Raw genomic sequence first — 6,972 nt, 5'->3', positions numbered from 1 at the left:
GACAAATTTATTGCATTTCAACCCTCGATGTATTTATTATCGCGCTACAAACCCACGCAGCAAGGAAATAAATTTGTCTCTGCCTTTGATATGACGATTGCTTCTCGTCCGTTGCTTACCAGGGTGTCACAGAAGACTCGTTCTCTGGATCCTTGGGCCGAATTACTGGACTTTATAACGTCTGGTGTTGCAGAATGGTTGTGAAAGATCTTCTCTTCTATATTTGATACTCCCTAATTCGGTTTATAAAATTAGGTATTTTGATTGAATTGTAATATTTGTTAGACACTTACAAATAATCGAACAAAGTTGGAGGGTTGCTCTTTGACCAAAAAAATCCTCCTAAGTCCTTTATATGCCTTTCGGGGGAGACGATGTCATTTATTTTGTTTTGTTTCGTCCAAGAAACTTTCCCTGTATGATCTTTGTTACCAGGCCAGAATTCGGTTTTGTATTCCTTATGAACCACTTCAAATTGCAGAATTCAAATTCACTTTAAAGTAGTATTTGACCAAAGTTAGGAGGGGGCTAGAAAGCCCATTGTCACCAGAGTATTTTAAGTGCAAACAGTATGAACTACAATAACAACTGAAGAAAATTTGAGTAATTAGACAGTTTTTGGGGGTTTTTTGTTAAAAATATGAACCAGTGATAAATATTTCTTAATCTATATTCCTATATTGGGGTTGAACCTTTATCAAAAATAAAATAAATAAATGAATTCCTATCATATCTTAGCATTTCCCATTTTTGTTGTAGAAATTGCTCTTCCACCGGTATATATAAATACGAGTACATGTATATAAAGTACCCGACAATACATAATGTATAGTCAGCATTTTTTCCAATGGTATATATGTACGTGATAAGTCGAATTTAATAATTTATGTAAAAAAAAAAGTCCTATTATCCCTTTGGTTGAATATCGGTTGGGGGATGGGAGTCCTGTCGTCAAGTCTGTGATATATTAGAGATCAAACTGCAACCGAGATATTTAGCAAACTTGAAAATATTTCAGCTTTAGTGGAAAATTTCAAGGAAAAAATGAAGTCTTTAACGAGACTAAAGTTCTTCTGTTTTGTACTTAAAACAAAGGAAGAGAAAAGTAACACTTATAGACTTTTGAAACTATGGCACCACGATAATTAAACCCTAGTTTAGTCTCGTTTTGCGACAAGTTTTATTGAAATAGGACTGAAATTTTAGGAGAAGTAGCCTTTTGAAAGAATTTCAAAGAAATTTCTTTTTTAAAGTAACTATGATAACACCGTTTGTCAAAATAAAAAAGTCAATATCCGGAATTACATGTATGTATCTTGTGAATTACGTTTTATTGAAATCGAACCAAACTGAAGGAGGAATAGCGTTTTCACAGAAATTCCCATTTTTATAACCACGGCTTTCCCGTTTGTTGAAATGAAAAAGCAATATATAGAATTTGTATCCTAATATAGTGTACTTGTGCATGTACGAAGTTTTAATGAAATTGTATCAAATTTTAGAAGGGTTCGGTGTTTTCTAAGAATTTCAAAGAAATTTCTTTTAATAACTATGGAAACATTATTCATCGAAATTAAAAAAAAAAACCCGATACATAGAACCATCGATTTTTTAATGCAGTATACTTGTGTATCAATTTTTAAGTGATACTGAAATCGGACCAAAACTAAGAGAAGCTATTTAAATAATTATTTACAGACAAATTGAGAGATGGACGGACGGCTGACCTCCTTCTATCGTATATGCTCCTCTGGTCTGTGACTCTCTTAAGAAGAACAGGTTGAAATTGGTCATCAGGAAACTATTTTGCTATTTCCATTGAGACTGATGTCTGTCTCGACCAAAAAAAAAAAAATAGTAATTCCACGAGGTTTTTAACATCGTGTGTGAGTGATTCATAAGTCTGTGATCTCAATCGAGCGGTACAATACCCATTACCAGGTCGTTATATTGATATATTAAACCAGTAATTTTTAAAATTGAAAATTGATCTCGTATTGAAAAGTCTTACCAATTTTAATTTTCTTTTATACAAACGTATATTTAATTGTTCATTTACAAGGGTAACTGCGGTTGGTTAGCGTCTTTTTACGGGGGAAGGACCGAAATTATCTATAAAATGACGATACAGTATAGCGATCGGGTGGCAAATTTTCGGGAGGTCGTAATTAAATATAGATATTTGTGCAGCAAATTGCTCTCCCCTCTCGTTGCTTCGAGCACCTGCTGTTTTTCCGTGGGTCTAGTGGAGGTCTTCTTCGCAATTCATCTCCACGTAGTACCATTTTTTAAACAAGTTTATACCAATCCCTGCCGAGTTTATATCGCTAATAAACGGCTGCATTATGCAAAAAGGGTCGAGTGCAGGGTATTGGTAAATAGGCATCCAGCACTTTTACTGGATGAGCTACCTTGGCGACTAACGAGGATGTGATGTCATTCCTAGTGTTCGTGCTGGCTTCGTTTGTCGACAACAGGAACTGTCTAATATGTTTTGATACCCCAGATTTAGTTACTATGTGGTTTTGGGGGGTAAAATGACGCATTTTTTCGTTAATTAGAAACTGTGTGGCCAAAAACGGACCCCCGTGAAATTGATTGTTAAAAAGTAGGTAAATGGAAAGTTTACAAATGGAGAAAATCATATTATAGGCTTTTTGGGTCCTTTTTTCAATTTGATAAGAAATGAATCATATTTAGGTTCTCTGAGGAACCTCAAAATACTCAGTAGATTGGGTTTAGCTGATTAGCTGTATTTTTTGTCGTTCAGAATCTGAATTCACTAAAACGAGACAAGGATTGAATTTATTTTGTAATTCAGAAAATATATGCACATTTGGGCTTTTCAATGGTTGGTCCAAGAGGGGAAGTTCGGGCTTTTTTTCAGAAACTTTTTCAATTGGATTTTTTCCGACTGGAAATTTTTCAACCTCCTTTCCCAGATAGATTCCTGGGTCTGGTCTTGCTTTTAGTTCGTAGCATTAGCTTGCAATGAGCGTGTACCTTCTTCTGCAATGTTCTTTTACATGCCTATTCTCTAGTTTTGCCCCTCTGTAAATTTTAACTCATCTGTTGGATACAACATACGAAAAATGCCACTACTGTCGAATTTTAATAAATATGATGAGGATGTTTTCATCGAAATAACTGGGTGAGAAAACAGCAATTTTTGCCTTTAGTGAACGAGAAGACCCCTCAATACAAACTAGAGGTACTGTTAGCACTGAGCTCACAATATGATACCCCAGCTCCATATGAGAATAATGACTAAGTGCATTTCTTTAGTATGTAAATGAGATTCTATGAAAGTTGCATTGGATTTCATTCAAGGATTTGACCAATTTAACTAAATGGATACCCTCTTTAAAGAGTATAATAGCAAAGTGCATGTTTTGCTGTGGGAAACCCCAAATATCTGTTCGATCGAAAAGTAAAAGGAGGTCCACATTGGTATTGTGTGTAATAAAGATTCTGTGAAAGTTCCATTAAATTTCATTTGGTGGTGTAAGAGGAGTTACGGATAAGAGATGGGTACCCCCAAGTGTACCAAGAATAACAGTGTCCATGCCTTGCTAAGTCTGTCCGATCGAAATATAAGATATGACACTATGTAATAAAGAATTTGTCAGAGATGTAAGAGGGGTGGTGGATAAAAGATGGGTGCCCCTAATAATATACCAGTGGGCAGGGTCCATTCTTTGCTGTGGGAAACTCCAAATATGTGTCCGATCAAAACGTAAAATAGGAGACGAACAATGCCAGTACGTAATAAAGATTTTGTAAAAGATTTTTCGGTGGTGTAAGAGGAGTTGCGGATAAGGGATGGCTCACCCAAGTATAATGGACGGACTTCCCCATCACTATATATACCTCCCTCCCACTTTTCAAGTGGGGGTATGATAATATTGTAGCATTCCTTGTTTTAGAATGTATGTGACATATAAACACGGGATCAAATATGGTGATTAGCTGTAAAGTCTTCTTGGTGATTCTTTTTATAATATCAAATATATCACTTACTCAACGTCAGTGAACTGATGATTTATGTAACCATGCCATTATAATCCTTATCATGCTGACTCGAAGAACACGGGGGGAGGTGGGGGGGAGGCCCCCTCACTTTTTTGTGAGTATTGTATTTTGCTGTAGTAAATTTTCCTTTAGATGCTGGCTGCCCCCCCCCCCCCCCCCCACTTTCTGATGTTGTGAGGTCGAGCACTGGTAAATTTCAGGATTTGAACAGTAAATTATCTTTATTATTTTTTGCTTGTCAGATAATTTTGGGAAGTTGCCCCCCCCCCACTTTTGAAACCGTTGTTACGGGCCTGTCGTGTTCCCTATATACATGTACATTTGTATTCTTTCAGTAACATGACTACTGTTATAATATATACAATATGTATATCCAGTATTTATTATATAAGATCATGTTTGTTCTTTCATTTAGATCCTCCTCCTTCTTCTGGGTTTTTTTTCTGTAAATCTTTGTTGCTCCTATGAGGCTTATAAAATCATGTATCTTATGATATAATACATTGACCAAAGCCTTTTTATGCGATTTTTCAAAAGTGCATCATATGCATGTATTGCTTAGTACGGAGCCTTGGTGTACTTTAATATGAAATTCAATCTTCTACATAGAACCGGTTATCTGATTTAGTACGTAGAATGCAGCCAACCACAATTTTGTTCATTGAATATTTGGTTTTACCTCAATACTTTTTTTCATTATTAAAAGAATTATGGTTGAAATGCGTGTCAGTTGTTGCTGTTAATTGTACCGATTTTCGAATTCCGGAGAACAATCATTTTACGCTTTATAATAACTTTAATTGACCCCCAAGTGTTAAAAATAAATATTTCTACACTTCAAGATCGTGTTTTTCTTTGCCTCGCTGTGGCCTCCTTCGTCGACCTAATGATTTTTATGCCCTTGAACATAACTGTATTATTAACTTTTAATTGAAAAATAACATTATTGTGTATTGTAGGCATAGTGTTTGATGACTCTTGTTAATTATGTTCCACTAAGAAAAGGTTCTTTGAGTGATTAATATATTAGCTATGTGTTAGAATGACTGAATGATTTTTAAAATTGAAAAAAATGGCTATGGACACCATGTACATCAAGGCCTTAGAAGAAAGATTTTTAATTTTGAAACGCTCAGTTCAGAGAGGTGCATTTGCAATTTGTCCTCTGTTTTAATAATTTCAAAACGTACTCCATTGTTATCAAAATGCGACCCAGTTTTTTTTTTTTAAATAGCATTTAATCCGTTTTATTGGAAGAGTAGCGAAGATCTCCTTTATGGCCTGAGAAAAAATATTTGATGATCTTTAAACATCGACTAATCATGTCTCCTGGCGATTTTTAATTTTTTATACTTATTTGGTGACACACTGTGGATATGAGATGAAAAAATAAAACAATATTTCAAGGGGACGGGGGGCATATAGATTTAGTTTCCATTAACAGATGAACACTACCCAGTAAGAATATACTGTATACAGGGTTATTTTCGCCCCGTGTTATTTTTGCCCTTAAAACTTGCAAACAATTTTACCCCGTTTTAAATTTGCACAGTCACAAATGTGCTTAAGAAATTATACTCTGTTCTTTAAAATCGCCCAGTTTTAAATTCGCCCAACTGAGAGTAGGGCGAAAGGGGCGAAAATAAAAGTTCCCTGTATACAGCATTTACCATCGCACAGCTTAATCTTTCTTTAATTATTTCTTATATTGAATTCATATAAAATGAAATTTTTATTTTTTTTGAATAATGAATAATATTTTAACTTGTTTTGAATAATAGATAATATTTTACTTATTTTTCCTACAACACTAGAAGTTATTTTCTCACCGATTAGTTACGCACCCCCCCCCCCCTTCCCCCTTAAAACTTTTAGATATTGGATTGTAGATTTTATTGCTTAACAGAAAATATATCGGAAGGACAATATGTATCTGTTTCACGTGTTTAAAAAAAATAGTTTATTTAATTTATATGACCCGGGAAGTTTGAGTATGTGCATATACACATGTAGTTGTGTTTCTGTGGAATGTTAAAGCAATGTTTATGAAATAGATACCACATATCTCCAAAACAATATTTTTAGGCTTACAATTATTATGTACTTTAAATTTCTAAAAAGACGCATTGTTAACGAACAGACTGTGTTTTCTTAAAAAAACAACTAAGTTTTAATAAAAGTTAGCTATTATATAGGGGGATTGTACAATGGAGGAGGTGGCATCATACGTTTCACACGCTGAAATCCTCCAAAGTTGACCTGAACAATTTACTGTCATCTTTGTGGACAGAATTTGATATGCTTGAACATGAAGTAACTTTTTGTTCGCTTCATATCTGTATCCTGTTAAACATGCAACATGACGTAAATGAGCTATTTTTAAGATTTAAAATTTTTTTTTTTTCATATACTATAGTCGGTATTATTTTCGAATAGAAATTTGTTTGAAAACTTTATGTTATTTTAGATATACTTCATAGCATGATTATGAAGACTTTTATTAAACATGCATGCATTGTCCACTAAATAAGATAATGTTTAGATATACAATGAGCAATGATCCCTTGAAGTGAATGTAATTTGAAACTTTTGCGTCAAACACTTTCAGATTGGCTGTTGAACGAACAAATGTACATTGAATACAGATTGAGTAATGAGGGGAAGGGGTTTAGAGATTATTTTGCACATTCACTTGCCCCCACCCCTCCTCCCCTTGACTGAGATGACTGTCCTTCACCAATTTTGTATATCGATTTTTATGTGCAGATTTTTAATCAGTGAAGAGTATAGATGGTATAAAATTTGAGAGGAAACCCCGTAGATGTATTTTAAATTTTTGATAATATTCTCTTAAAGAAGTTTTACTTCATTATATGACACACTGGCATTTCGAGGATATACTTCTTTGACCGTAAAACTGGCTTTTATTGGTGTTTGTTT

The sequence above is a fragment of the Saccostrea echinata genome, unplaced genomic scaffold (genome assembly GCF_033153115.1).
Source record: "Saccostrea echinata isolate AGI-Se365-2 ecotype Australia unplaced genomic scaffold, CSIRO_AGI_Sech_v1 ptg000009l, whole genome shotgun sequence".
Classification (NCBI taxonomy): domain Eukaryota; kingdom Metazoa; phylum Mollusca; class Bivalvia; order Ostreida; family Ostreidae; genus Saccostrea; species Saccostrea echinata.
Note: the sequence above shows the minus strand (reverse complement) of the source record.